The sequence below is a fragment of the Mauremys mutica genome, chromosome 7 (assembly GCF_020497125.1).
Source record: "Mauremys mutica isolate MM-2020 ecotype Southern chromosome 7, ASM2049712v1, whole genome shotgun sequence".
Lineage (NCBI taxonomy): Eukaryota > Metazoa > Chordata > Testudines > Geoemydidae > Mauremys > Mauremys mutica.
The window spans coordinates 9,956,124-9,970,125 of NC_059078.1; the positions used below are offsets into that span (position 1 = coordinate 9,956,124).

Genomic DNA, 14,002 nt, shown 5'->3' on the forward strand with positions numbered 1-14,002 from the left:
ATCATCAAAATAATAATACTTAGTACTTATATAATGCCTTACATCTGAGGGACTGAAAGCTTCTGACAAACATGAATTATTTAAGCACCACCACAACAACCCTGAAGTAGAAGAAGAATATTATTTCTAATTTATATGTGGAGCTACAGGGACACAGAGATGCTAAGAAATTAAGCACAGACTTAACTTTAAGCACATGCATAGCCCAACGGAAGCTAAGCATATGCTTAAGTGTTCTGCTGGATTGTAAGTGACCTCCCCCAGGTAACAAAAGGACTTAGCAGTGGAGCTGGGAACAGGACACAGGTCTCATCTCCCTGTGCCCTTAAGAAATTCTGCCATCCTCAAGAAAAATAGGGAGAGGGCATCAGGCCGAGGACGTTATTTTTAACCCAAGCAACTGGAGTTAATGAATGTAAGCTGAAAACTCAAGTCCTTATCCGTTACGTCATTGAAATGGGTGGCAATCAAATACCAGATGAACTTGTGTCTCTCTTTGGAGATCCCTGGATGTGAGTCCTTCTTATACAGCTTAATATTTATAGATCTGACACTAAACAACTAATATATTTTAGGTATTCCCAGGAGGATCCCAAACTGGTGAGTCTTACAAATTTCTTATAAATGGGTAGGGGCCTGTCCCAACCACTCTTGCCCTAGATAGGTGTTTATGCTGATGTAACCAGGCCACAGGAAACAACCAGCAGCTAGGAAATACCTATGATGTGATCCGGTTGCAGAGTTTGCTGAGTTCCTCCAGTGAGGTTTTCCCTCTCTTCCATGGCACAGAAGAAATAAACTTCAAGCTCAGCTGAGCATTGTACCACTGCAGCTTTGCGTGCTTCTGAAATGTGCGATCATGTGATGGAGAATTTGGTTGAGTACCATCCTGTCAGGACCTCTCTCTTTCAGTTCTGGGAAAGAAACTTAGGCTCAGGAGGAAGATATCACTTGCTTCAAGAAACTAGACCGGAGCAAAAGACTATACTTAAAAGAGATGAGGGAGAACAGGAAAGGACAGCCATTTCACCCATCTCCTGACCAAGGTAATAACTACAAGTAAATGAGGGATGACTGGGGTTTGAAGTAGGGTTTACATAGCCTTTGAAGAGAATATTCAAGCGCCAATATAAAAGTGAGGCTCTAAACTGTGGGAGGATACAAGATGCTACCTTGAGGAATCTGGCTATTACAGGATTAATGGTACCATCCCTCCCCCTCTGAGGAAACTGAATGCCAAAACTTGGCCCCTGAGGATACCTGGTTCTTAGTTTGTCCAGGCCTGTCTATAGAAATTCTGCAGTCCACAGAGAGGAATATCATCCAGACCTGGTGTCATTTTTTTTTAAACAAAAGAAGTCTTTCATATATTAAATAAAGAGCCAGTTGAGTGTCAAAATACACAAACATCTTGTTAGGGACTAAAATGTGTCCCCTCAAACTAAAAGCTACTGTACCATTTACATCTTATGTAAAAATGTCTGTCCACAGTTTGTTAGGTGGATGGGGAGGGGGGTGCAGAGTGATGCAAAATCTAGCCAGACATGACACACAACTGAACAGCAAGCATAGCTTCTTTGCTGATCATTTTTATAAGTGCAATTTCTAACACAACTCTGGTTTTGTCTTCTGCAAATGCATCTGATTAATTTTCCCCTCTGATTTCAGTTAACAGTGAATTAGCTAGTGTTGAGTCCCCAAAAGTAGGCTTTACTTTTACAATACAATCACTGAATACAAGGCTGTCTTCCGGGAAAGATTTCCTTTCTTCAATCAGTTCTCTCCTCTATGGACCAACAGGCTCGGATCTCGGAATTTTTTTCTTCTTCTCCAAATGTTAAGTCTCTTTTTCCTGACTGCTCAGATTCTCTCAGGCGCTGTGATCTGAAATAGTAGCAATAATTGTATTTCCTATTTTATTACTCATAGTTGACCCTTTGATCAAAATCCTATGATATTAAAGCATATTTATACGGTCATCTTGCACTTCTAAATCTAATATGAAGGAAGTTATTGACTCCAAGAAAGCTCCAAGATCAGGGTTTTCTCTTCCCATAGAAACTCCATGGACTCATATACAGTGTGTGTGTATGTATATATATATATATTATTTTGCATCCATTTAGCTTTCCATTATTTCACTCTGCCTGCCTATGTACATAATGTTTTACAAATGATATAAACTCTTTCCACTTACAGGGAAGGCCTCATCATTTTTTCACTCCCATTTCTGATTTATCCAGCTATTGTTCCACCTTGCTGGCGCATCCGTACAGACCCAAGTTTGCCTTCTAAAGCAGATACTGGTGCGTGAAGTCCATCTGTTTGGCACATGCAATAGTAATGGTAAATGTTCTCAGGTAAGAGTTTTCCCAGTAGGAGGAGAGAAACAAGATGGCCAATTCAAGATGCTCAGCACTGCTGCAGGGTTCACCTTGAAAGCCTTTTGGATTTCTTCTTAATTTGCGAAATAATTCTTGTTTTGGACCCACGGTATGACCCAAGTTGCAGCAGAGCTTCAAAATATACTCCCAGGCAAGTTGTAGGTGGTTTTTTGACTGTCAAGAGAGGTGCTATTTTTAATTTAATTTATTTATTTTACAGGAATGGAAGGAAATGGACAGAACTCAGTTGAGGCAAGTTTTGTTTTGCACAGGAGGCCCTGCTCACAAACCAAGCTCAACTTCAAGGTGTGTGTGGTGGGAGGGGAGGGGGCACTCATCGGGACACAAGGTGCATGAAGAGAAGCAGTCTGACTGGTGGGCTCTTTGACAGTATTTTAAATACTGGTGTAAGCCCAGAGTAATTCCACTGAACTCACCCGAGAGCAGAATTTGGCCTCTGATATGTTCCTAGAGAGGATGCCCCTCAAGACGCTATATGTGCACGCCAAACAGCTACAGAATTTGCAGTTCTTTGAAAAATGTCCTTGTACTCACAGAAGATCATCTATGAGGTTTCTTATTTTGGAGTCAGAGAGACTAAGGGCTGAATTCTTGGCAACATAAATGGCATTGCAAACTGATATTAAAACAGGGGTAAGTGGCAAAATAGTGTTGGTGATTTAGCAAGCAGTGGGCGTGCACCTAGATCAATTTGTTGTTCCGTGGGGACTGGAAGTAAATGAGAGAAATAGAAACTACACCCTCTCAAACCAGAAAAGAATTTGCCCCTTGGAATGCTGGTGATGGTGCAGGCACAAAAGGCAGCAGGGGGGAGTTTGCTTTATCTTCAACCTTCTTGCTAATTGCTTTTCCTGGTACACCTCACACTTGCAGGATGTTTGTTCTGTGAGGGATTGCTCCTGGTCTCACCACACCCATGTTGGTTCAGTCAGCTACACTGGACATCATATTCTCCAACAACAGGCCACAGCCTACTGCGCCAAGCGCTCACAGATTGAAAATACTGATTAAACTATTTGTTTGGTGCTATCTTACTCGCTGCAAGTATTCCCTAGGCCCAGCTGCTGACATCAGAAACCAGGTAGATTCTCTCAGGTAGATTTGCTGGTGAGCCATTAGTTTAGGGCTGTCTATCACGAGAACAGCTAGAAGCGTCTCTATTCTGTAGGGTGCCTGGAGGGGAGGAGCGTGTTCTGCTGGGTGCGGACATCTTTTCTACGGTCTTTCTGATTTGAGATTTGTTCGTATTTATTTATGACTGTATAGTGCCTACTACCCGGGAGAGATGCTTTTATAAACGTGAACAAATTAAAAAGAGAGAGAGAGCGAGAGAGAGAGCAGGAGTTCATCCTGCTGTGAAGAGGACCTGCAGGGATTTTATTCAGAATTAAGAACACCATATCAGAAGACTGTGGGCCCAGGGCTTAGACAACTTCTCCTTTTTGGTTATTACAGGATAGGATCTCAAATATTTGTGATCCCTTCTAGGCATGGGAAGGCTATGTTCTTTTGGGTATGAGTCAGGGCTCCCAGGTGACATACACAGAGAGACAGAGAAAGCTCTTCTTTTTTTATTCTCCAGACCCAAGTTTTGGAATACTTAAAGGGTTTTTTGGATGTAACAGCCCTTGGGCAATAAGGCATCCCAATAGTACCATACCTTGTACAGGCTTCTTTATGGTAACCTGTTCTGTTTTCATGCAGAATCATGTACCAGTCATTTATGTATCGTATGCCGGAGATGCTACTAAACCAATATTTCTGATGATCTACAGAACGGATGCTAGATTGAAGAAGGGTCAAGACAAAAGTTGAAATTGAGTTGATTTACTGACTGGGAGACACAGACACATTGACATGTCTCCTGTGTGTCTATTAATGTTAATAGGTTTAAAGGAGGCCAACGGGGAGGGAATGGTTTCAATTAAAAAATTTTGATACATCATATGATAGACAGTCCACTTCAGGCAGGGGACTATTCTTGCCTCCAATTCCTGATGCTCAAGATATTTTTACTGTCTAGTATGAAGTAAATTGCCTCCAACCTGGAACAGTTGTTTTGGGATAGGTTCACTGGCTTTGTTCTCCCCCAAAAGCATGTACTGCTGTGAAGGCCTTTTGTCCAGCATGGGAGAGAGGTGAAGGCAAAACTGTTCTGGAAATGGGGAAAGTTTTCTTAAACTCTTTAAAATAACTTTTTGGGAAAACCACTAGTACCCAACAGTCCAACCTCCTGTGACTCAAGAAATCTTGATTTCTACAGAAGCCTTCAAGGGACTGCACAGCAAGCTGTCTGAATTGGTATTGATTTGATTTCCCCAAGCTGGTTGAAGATTGTAGTTCTTCGGAAATAAGTGGAAGGAGACACTTACTGAAAATGTAAATCCAGGTTGAGAGGTGAAAAGTGAGAGAGAGAGAGAGAGAGAGAGAGAGAGAGAGAGAGAGAGAAGAGAATCTCTTCATAGATAAATTGTATTTTTTAAATCCATAATGGAATGACAAACTCCTAGAAAGGGGAGGGGTCACAGACGGTAGGAAGGTCTCTGCCTAAAATCCCTTTTAAGGCAGCATTTACAACAGCATTTTTTAAAGGACAGTTCATTCAAACCATTATGGAGGAAAATCCCTTTCCCTCCAGACAGGAGATCTCCAATTTTACAGAGTAAAGGGTCACATTGTTTTGGTAGTTAACCATAAGAAGGCATCAGATGAGATTCCTTTATATCTCCTTAGACTACAGCATGCACTTTCCTCTGCCCATGTTTTGGCAGATGCTGTAGTATCGAAGCTCTACTAGCCCAGGATGTTTAGGAGAGGCAAGGTATTCCTACAAGGACTGAGGATAACTCTCTCTCAGTACCCAATGGCACTGTTGGGAAATAGCTACGTTGTCTACATTAAGAGAAGACTCCTTAGAGCACAAGGATGATGCTGAGAGCTGAAGCCAAGAGCTCTTCTTCACAGGAAGCCCAAGGGATCTTACTGACAGATTTGGCTAGTAGGACTTTAGCATCTGGAGTTTTCCAATGAGACTGAAGTGTACACAACCTTCTGGAGTTGGCAAGGTGAGCTTTGTCTGGATTATTTTATGAAAATGGAAATCCCTTTTTCCTGAGAAGGTTGGTGGAGTTATCAGGTGCCTGGTTCTAACAGCAACTGAAGCCTCTTGCGGGATCAAGAAGCGCCTAGGAGCTCTGATGACAACCAGCAGGGGGATCATTGCAAGTTTCACCCTCCTCTGAGGAAGAAGGGCTCAGTGCAGGTAAAGGAGAAATATCCTTTGAGGACTCTGAGCTCGGAAAAACATCCCTGGGAGGAACTATGAAAACTTTGCTCTGGACAGGAGCTGAAGTTCCCCCTTTTCCATGTGCACACTTCGTTTCTGATGTGGAGATGGAGGTATGATATTCCAGATGTAGCCTGGAGACAGCACAGACCTTGTTGAGCCAGATGACCCCCATGAAAAGGTTTCAATTTAGTCCTCTCCACAGAGACAGACTGACTTTCTGGTGTCCTCTTGAATCCTTTGCTGTGGATGGAGACCAAATGTCCATATCAGAGTTCTATGGGACACTGTACCACATGATTTTTCTTGAAAACCACCCTGGTAAATATTCTTCCTTGATCCAGATCCATGTAAATAGAGGGGGAGGAGGGAATCAAAATACCTAAATAACTATACAAAGAAGACTGCAGTATTGCATGAGAACTTCTTAAACCAAAAGAAAAAGAACATTACATTGCAGAACGAGGAAGTTATCAAACACAATCAATCTAACTCGAGATAGGAAAACAACTACAGATTAAGAGGGGAACCCCACACCACAGACTCTACAGGTGCGCACGCGCACACATACACAAAAACACCCAAACCACTTGTCCGGGAACGGTTATCAGCTTCGTGCCAGAGCGGGGACCAAATCTGACAGGGGTGCAGTTAGATCACACACAGACAGATCCAATGCTGCTGCTGCTGCTGCTGCTGACAGTAAATTCAGACTGTCAAGAGTACTAGAACAGTAGTCTCCCATAGGAAAAATGCTGGAAACAAAACTGGCGTGGAAAGCATACGGGAGACACATGGAATTGAGACGAAGTGCAGGAAAACCATAAAAACTGAAGTCTCATTAAATACCGGACAGTTGGCAAATACAGAACCTCCCATTTGTTTGCTGTGTACCATAAAGGGTGGAGGAGATAAGGAGCAGTGTGCCTTAGCAGTCAACAGTTTTTACACTATTCACCCAGGAAGTGACTAACTTGCATGTTTATGAACAGCACAAACTGTTTTTGGTCATGGGACCCTGTTCAAGGAAAGGACTGCGAAGATTTAATAATGATCTTTAGTTAGCTTTGGTCACCCACACACCCCTGGCGCTTGAAGACTCGCCAGCTGCCTCCAAAAACCTAGCGATGGACTTTATTTCCATAGGCATTTAACAATGAAAACAGCTGACCAAAAGTGAGTAGCTAGAAATAGAGCAAGAATCAAAAGTCCTGTTCATTCCAGGTTATTTCTCAGGGCGACACATTGCTGTGAGAATATTTTAGCTCAGTTATATGGTAAACTGGAAAAGCATTAAACCCACTCAAATCAGCACATAAATGTTGCCATTTTATTTTTGTTTGGTTTTAGTGGCTTTTGTTTAATTAAATCAAGCATTTTAACAACATTAAGAGGCATGCAAATGAGCTGTATATGTAACTAATATAATTTTTTAAAATTAATTTATAATATAAAATGTAATCCACATGAGATGCACAGAAGGCAAAAGTAATGAATAAAGTAGGATGACAGAGATAAACCACTCGGATTTTAATGCTAACTGACTACAAATCATATAGGAAGCTTTTTCACAACATATGCTTAATTTTAGGGATTATCTAGTGTGCTAATATCTTCATTATGTTGCACATTGTTGTACTTAGGTGACTTTTTCTACAACACTGCACTACCCTACAATATTCTGCAGTAATGGTCCAATACACTACATTTTACAATAAGATTACTATAGTGCTTAGGACTGTTACTGTAAAATATTATAGGGGTTTGTTGGGGTACTTTTTATATGGGGGTTTGCCAAAAAAACCCACTTCATTGATCAGAAAACCTGTAATGTTCAACAGAGAAGACACTTCCACTCCCTGTTAATCTCAGCTTCTTAAAGGAACACTCAGTAAGATAATGAATCCTTCAAATGTTACATCTTGTGTCTTGCATTATTGTGGTGCAGCAACTCTCCACATCAAACAGTCATCAGCACTATTACAAAGTGGGCTTATAAGAGAGTGGCTGAAAAGACGCTGTGTGAAAAGAAGTGGAAAATTAAAGCTGAAGCAGTCGAAGAAAGGGCTTAATTTACTGGCATGTACAGTATGCAAATGAGATTACTCTCAGCTTAACTGCATCATTTATGTCCATAATAACGGCATCATCATTACAGGGCTCAAATTAAATTACACCATAATTAGCATATCAAAGTGATTGGTTAAAGTTTAAAACAAATACCCAATTTTGTTAATGAACAGCTGTAATTGTCATGTACACTTCAATGAAAACTCCCTAAACAAATATATGTTTTAGAACAGAGAAAGACTTTGAAGCAGACAGGTCTGCAGATGAGGTAAATTACCTAAAAAAGAATGACACAGACTATTCTATTAATGTTAATATATGCTCCTCGTTTTCAGGTAATAAAACATTCGATCAAAACAAGCCTTCCACTCATATTTATACTCCTCTGCTGCAGCTGACAAAGTAGAGAGACCCGCTTTCCACTTTCAGTGTCAGCGTGAACTGTTGATAACGACACAAGGGTGACCAGCCTGCCACAAGCACAGGACATGTTCAGCAACATGCTGTTACATAAACTCCCTTGGCTGGTTTCAAAGACTTCAGTATTACAAATTTGCTGAGTGTTATGCTGTGTTTTTCCCCCTCATCCAAATAGGAAAAAGGGGAAGAAAAAGAAAAGAAAAGAAAATCATTTCCTGCTAACTCTATACTGTAGACCAGTACTCTAGTGAACTGATGACATGACAGCATATTAGGCAATCTACAATTCAATTTATTCTAATCTAATAATATCGACACAGCAGTTGCAGATGAGGAACTGCACTAGAGAAGTTTTTGCTGCTCTCCTCTCATTAAAATAAATAGGGAGGTGGGACTACTGGTTTTGTCAAAGTCATCCTGACAGTCAGTAACCCATTTCTATAGACCAGTCACTGCAAATGTACACAGTAAATATGCAGTAAAAAAAATAATTTTCATGCAAAATGAATTTTAATGCACAAGGACGCACACTACATGTTATTAAAATATTACAGGTAAGCTTTCATGCACTTGATTTTGATGATAATCTTCACTGTACAAGGCCATTATTGCACAGCAGCAGTGCCAGGGGAATGTAGCACATATATAACAAAATAAACCCTTCATGTCCCCTCACCCCTATACATTTACACTGTTATATAAAAACAACAGAAAAAGTATATTTTGTGCTAAAATTGGGAATGCACTTTCACATATACTTAACTAGCAAATTGAATGTCTTATTAAAACCGTATTATCAAAACAGTGTTCAAAAATTTAAAGAAAGTAGCTTTTCATTTTATTCATCGAGGAATCCATTAAAGCCTAAGCTCTGAAGTAGTATGTAAATTATGTGCCTTTCAAGGTAGAGCTAGGGCAAATTCACTCCATCAACTAATGATGAACCTCATTATGTGCAGGGAGTATTCATAATGAGGAAACAAGCCACCCGCCATTCCATGTTCTAACATAAATCCCAGTAAAATGTGAATATCTCCACATCTAATTAAAGGCTACTAATTCCTAGCCCCCACTCCACCCCTCCAGGCTCAAAAAGCAAAAACATAAATGTGTTTCAAAAATATACTTCGGTTTTTAAAATATACTTATTGATGTTTACTATTATGTTTTAATTAAAAAATAATCATTCCCAGCATTCTAGGATAGAAAGTTTTGGAGCACAAAGTTTATGTTAAATGACTTGGTTTTATATTTTAAAGAGAGCTTCAGATTAGCACAGGTTAGGCTGCATACTTCAATGGAAAAATAAATAAAAAGCAGAGGAAAGAAATCAGTAGGAATATGCAAGAAATAATATATACATATTTTTAAATCTTAGCTATCCAGTTTTGCTGCAGAACCGAGCCTTCCATAAGAATCCAGAGGGACCATATAATAAATAGAGGAGGTGAAAAAAGCCATGAAATAACCAAGCATACAACAGGTATTTAAAATAATTTTAGAATGATGCTTTATTTAGGAGGAGGTTGTTGGCTTTTAAATCCTGTTAGAACTAATGAAAGAGAATAATGCTGCATAAAACAGGTTGAAGTAAAAGTGCTCCTGGACAGACTCACCTATGTTTGATAGCTGTACCTACAAATGCAGCGTCCATTCCCAAGATTAAAAAAAAATGTATATTTTATGCGGGGTGTTATGTAACTTACTATCTACGCACCATGACTTCATTTGCTCTTGCACTAAGTTATGAATTTGCTCTCTATATTTTCCAGAATAAAAGTGAACAGGCTTTAAAGACTCCTCAGAATAGAACCATGTACAAGTGTTCCTTGTTAGGGTGTTTATTATATTATTTTTTAATTTCCAAAGATGTACAAAAGTACACAGCCAGCTAAGAGAGTTTAGTCTGCAGAAAACACCCACTTTGTCTGAGTAACATACAGACTAAAAACCAAAATGACAAACAGACAGTTTAAAAAAAACAACATAACTCTGTTCAGGGCATTAAAGCACTTGGACAGTCACAGAAAAGTCTACCGTACCTTAAAATTTTGCCAACCAAAAAGTTGAAATCCTTGTGTAAAAATACCCATTCTCTTGTCATCCCTATGAAACCTTATTTAGAATTTCAACAGAAATTCACAGCTGCCAAAAGAAACGTGAACTATAAAATCATAGATGCCACAATGGAACATTTTTTAAATCGAATGGAATACATAGATTAAAATACTTTAACAATGTAGATTCTCTGGAAATAACAGAGCATACTACAGAAAGAAATAAAAAAGGATGCTGCTTCTTTAAGTTACATAAAAATAAACTACACTACATAAAGCTGTTACAGTGTACGCTCTCTCATTCCTAGACTCCTGAAGGATTTTTTTCTCCTTTTAGGTCAACCAGTCATGCACTAGGAAGACAACCCTCCAAAAATAACTTGTCCCTCCCCCGGAGCACACAGTTTAACAACCTACCTTTGTTCTGGTGTTGCAGATAATAACTGGCAAGCCTCAAGACCATGAGGATTTTGGAACAACCAAGAGGGTTCAAACAAACCACAAGTAGAGAAGAAGAAATAACAGAAAAGCCTCTAAAGAAACTGTTCTAGCTGACAATTGGTAGCACCAAGCCAGTATTTACAGCACTGTTTACACTGGAGTGAGTGCACTTCTGTTCCATCAACATCTACAACTAATGGCATTTTTAGAATCCAGGCATGATAATTAAGAGACATAACACATCACTGTTTAGGAGAGAGTCTAAGAGATCTAAGCAGCATTTCTTTACAATGTCTATACCACTGATGAGCATTAGTTTGAGTGACAAAGGTCCCAAGCTAAATCAACATTCTTACCTTAATGTTCCTAGTAAAAGGCTCCGGCAAACATAACTCATGAAAGGCGTATGCAAAGATATGTCTCAAGGAATTAATCCACAGCCCTCACATGAATTGCTAAAAAACAGTGGCTTACATTTCCAAACAAACGCAGCTCAGTTTGGGCAGCATGGTATAAAGCAGGTTTACATATACAGAGCTGTGTGTCAGAAGGAAGAGTTCTTTAGGATTTATTTGACACTTATTTTCCGGGAAGCCTTTTGTGGAGTTGTGCCGTTTGTTTCTTATTGTCTGAGAAGCAGTTAGAAGCTTCTCCCTGAGGGGGCCCCTCAGCCCCTGGCTCGGCCGCTTTGACAGGGAGGTAACCATATTAGGATGTGTATGGTAAAGTAAACAATAACATAGTTGCAATGAAATGGAAATTTTTTTTTTCAGCTAATGGTGTTGGTGTCAGTCCTGTTTTTAGTCTTCCCACTAGTTTTGTTTTCTAGTTTAAACAAGCCTTCTTTAAAGAAAAAAGGATTTAAAAAAAGTGTTGCTAGCTTCCAAATTTCTCACTGCGAGATTTTTTAGAATGTTTGTAGTCACAGGGAAAAAAAGCTATTTAACATCTAAATGAAGACATGTCCAGTTTAATCATCAAAAATACACACCTAGACTGCTGAGACCTCTAACTGAATTATGGAAGACATTTGGATGCTAAAAATGTGCTTTAAAATGTATATTTTAAAGCAGAAAACAAGTGGATTAGTGAAGTCCAACCACATTTCGCCAAGTCACTAACTGGATAGGCTAGTTGTGAAAAGTCCTGCAAGTTCGCTGGATTTAAAGCTCTGAAAATGCAGGATAAAGCACTTGAATCAAATTGTAAAATGCAGGTGTCAAATTATTCTGTTCAATCAGAAACAGAGCTCAAAGTGCTTGCCATGTAAGGTTCCTATACAGCCACAGTCACGAGAAAAGTTCTGCATTACAAAAAATACTGTAGACCAAGCAAGCAATGTTACTTTCATACCTCAATTCTAGATACTAAACAAATTACCAAGAACAGCAAGCACAGTATCTCACCACACTAAAGGATTAGCATGTGAAGAGAACTACTGATGTATAATGTGTGTTAAGTCTCAGTAGTAGTAGCCAGCTTGGGCAGGGATTCACAGCTGTAATATGAAACAAGTTTCCATGTCTTCAAGAATTAGGTAAGAGGCTGCTCTTTGGAGCGGTTGTCCTGCAAAGCAGACCAACATGAGGTTGTTCAAGTGTTTTGCACTACCAGTCAACATCAGTTGTCGAACAATGGGAAAAATGCAGTGCTCCTCTGAAAAGAAGCTGACAAAAGAGATCACCGATGTGCTCTCTGTACCAGGCACCAGGATGATAAAATAGATTGGTGGGGTAGGGGGAGGTTAAGGTAGTCAGGGGAAATAAAGTTGTATGTATAATTTCATACCAATTTAGAACATAGGCAGATTTCCCTTACAAATACAATACACACTTGTATTGCCAAATCACACTTAGCATTGACTTCTAACAACATATACACTTCTCTCTCAACATATGGAACCTTAACATTCTTTAACTATTTTTTTAACCCAAGCAACTATAAAATTACACAGCATAAGTTACTTATCTGTGCTGCCTCTTCAAAGAAAAAAAAGTTGAACTTAACACAGAGATATCAAAATCAATAAATCACACAAACAAGTAGCAGTTCAAAAGTTCAAAGACATGATGGCCAGTTCACTACGTCTTAGCACCCAACCAATAACAACTTGACTCCATCACTCCTCATCGTATAGACAATTTCATAGCATCATTTTCATTAGCCTGTCTCACTGAAAATTGCTAGCTATTTATGTATACGCTAAAATAAATTAGCCATTTCATCGAGCAGTGTGATTCTTATAAAATACATTAACACAATACTCAATTTTCCGGTTGAAGTAAATAAATAAATCAATGAATTCAACACAGAGATTTTTTTTATTATTATTATTGTGGAGCTTCAGCTCTCAGCATAAGTGTTTTTATTGGGTTTATTTGTTTGAATAAAAATTGAAATGGGCCAGTGATCTTAGCAGTTGGATCTGAAAAAAAAAATCTAATATTTAGAAAGAATACTGTGCAAGACAGTAAACTTGTTATATATGATTTGTTCAAAATTCATTTTCATTACAGTTATTAAAACAGCAACTCCATTTCAAATGGGTGTGGGGTATTTTTTTCTTCCCCAAAACAGAGAAAAGAATATTATGTCACCTGGTGCTGTAGCATTTGGCACTACTATGCTGGAAACCCACGCCAAAAAGGCAGTTTTAAAATCACACATTACTGAGGCTAGAAACCTGATGCATCATGGGCTATTTTGCAGAGAAGATGGGTATGGGAAAAGTTCCCGTATTAATACTCTTTCACCACCTTTGCCAGCTGACTCCTAGAATGCTGTTGATGGTGGCTATGAGAAAGTCTACATGCCATCAGAGGCAAGGTGAGAAGATACCAGCAGGATGGGAAGAGAGAACCTGCACAGAAAGGTTTTGCAGGTCAGATGCTGAACATGAAAAAAGCAGCTCAAGAATAACAGATTGTAAAGATGTATGAGGTGTTGTTGCAGCCATGTCAGTCCCAAGGTATTAGAGGGGTGAGGTGATATCTTTTATCGGACCAACTTCTCCTGGTAAGCTGAAAAGCTTCTCTCTCTCACCAACAGACCTTGGTCCGATAAACGATATTACCTCAATCACCTGGTCTCTCTAAGATGGTATAGAGACATGGCGAGGATGCCGCTGTGTTGCAATTTACTTCTAATAGTGCCTGAAACATCCCTAGTGCTGGCTCAATAGAATTATGTGACATGACACTATACTCAAAGCAGCCGCTGCACGCACAACATTTGCAACAGATCTATAGACACCACAAAGAGGGTGTGGCATGCGGGGAGGTGGGAGGAGACAAGGAAATCATCAAGTACTCTAGATCTTGTCA

The 14,002-nt window shown here is 39.4% G+C and overlaps 1 protein-coding gene and 1 long non-coding RNA gene across 14 annotated transcripts in view; one reads left to right on the top strand and one right to left on the bottom strand.

Moving 5' to 3' along the window:
• The window catches only part of FOXP1 (forkhead box P1), a 498,144-nt gene that overhangs the window by 239,977 nt on the left and 244,165 nt on the right, over window positions 1-14,002 (bottom strand). The window contains exon 8 of one of the 13 annotated variants that reach the window (XM_045023136.1): window positions 1,715-1,884. The exons of 10 other annotated variants lie outside the window; for them this stretch is intronic. The gene's annotated coding sequence lies outside the window, so the exon portion shown is untranslated. Of the gene's footprint in view, window positions 1-718; window positions 840-1,714; window positions 1,885-11,035; window positions 12,167-14,002 lie in introns of those variants that run through there. 2 more of the 13 variants (XM_045023140.1, XM_045023139.1) reach the window with 2 other exon arrangements.
• Window positions 6,665-11,029, top strand: LOC123373895. Its single transcript, XR_006580931.1, has 3 exons — window positions 6,665-6,867; window positions 9,560-9,664; window positions 10,675-11,029. It is a non-coding gene; the product is annotated as an uncharacterized LOC123373895 (long non-coding RNA).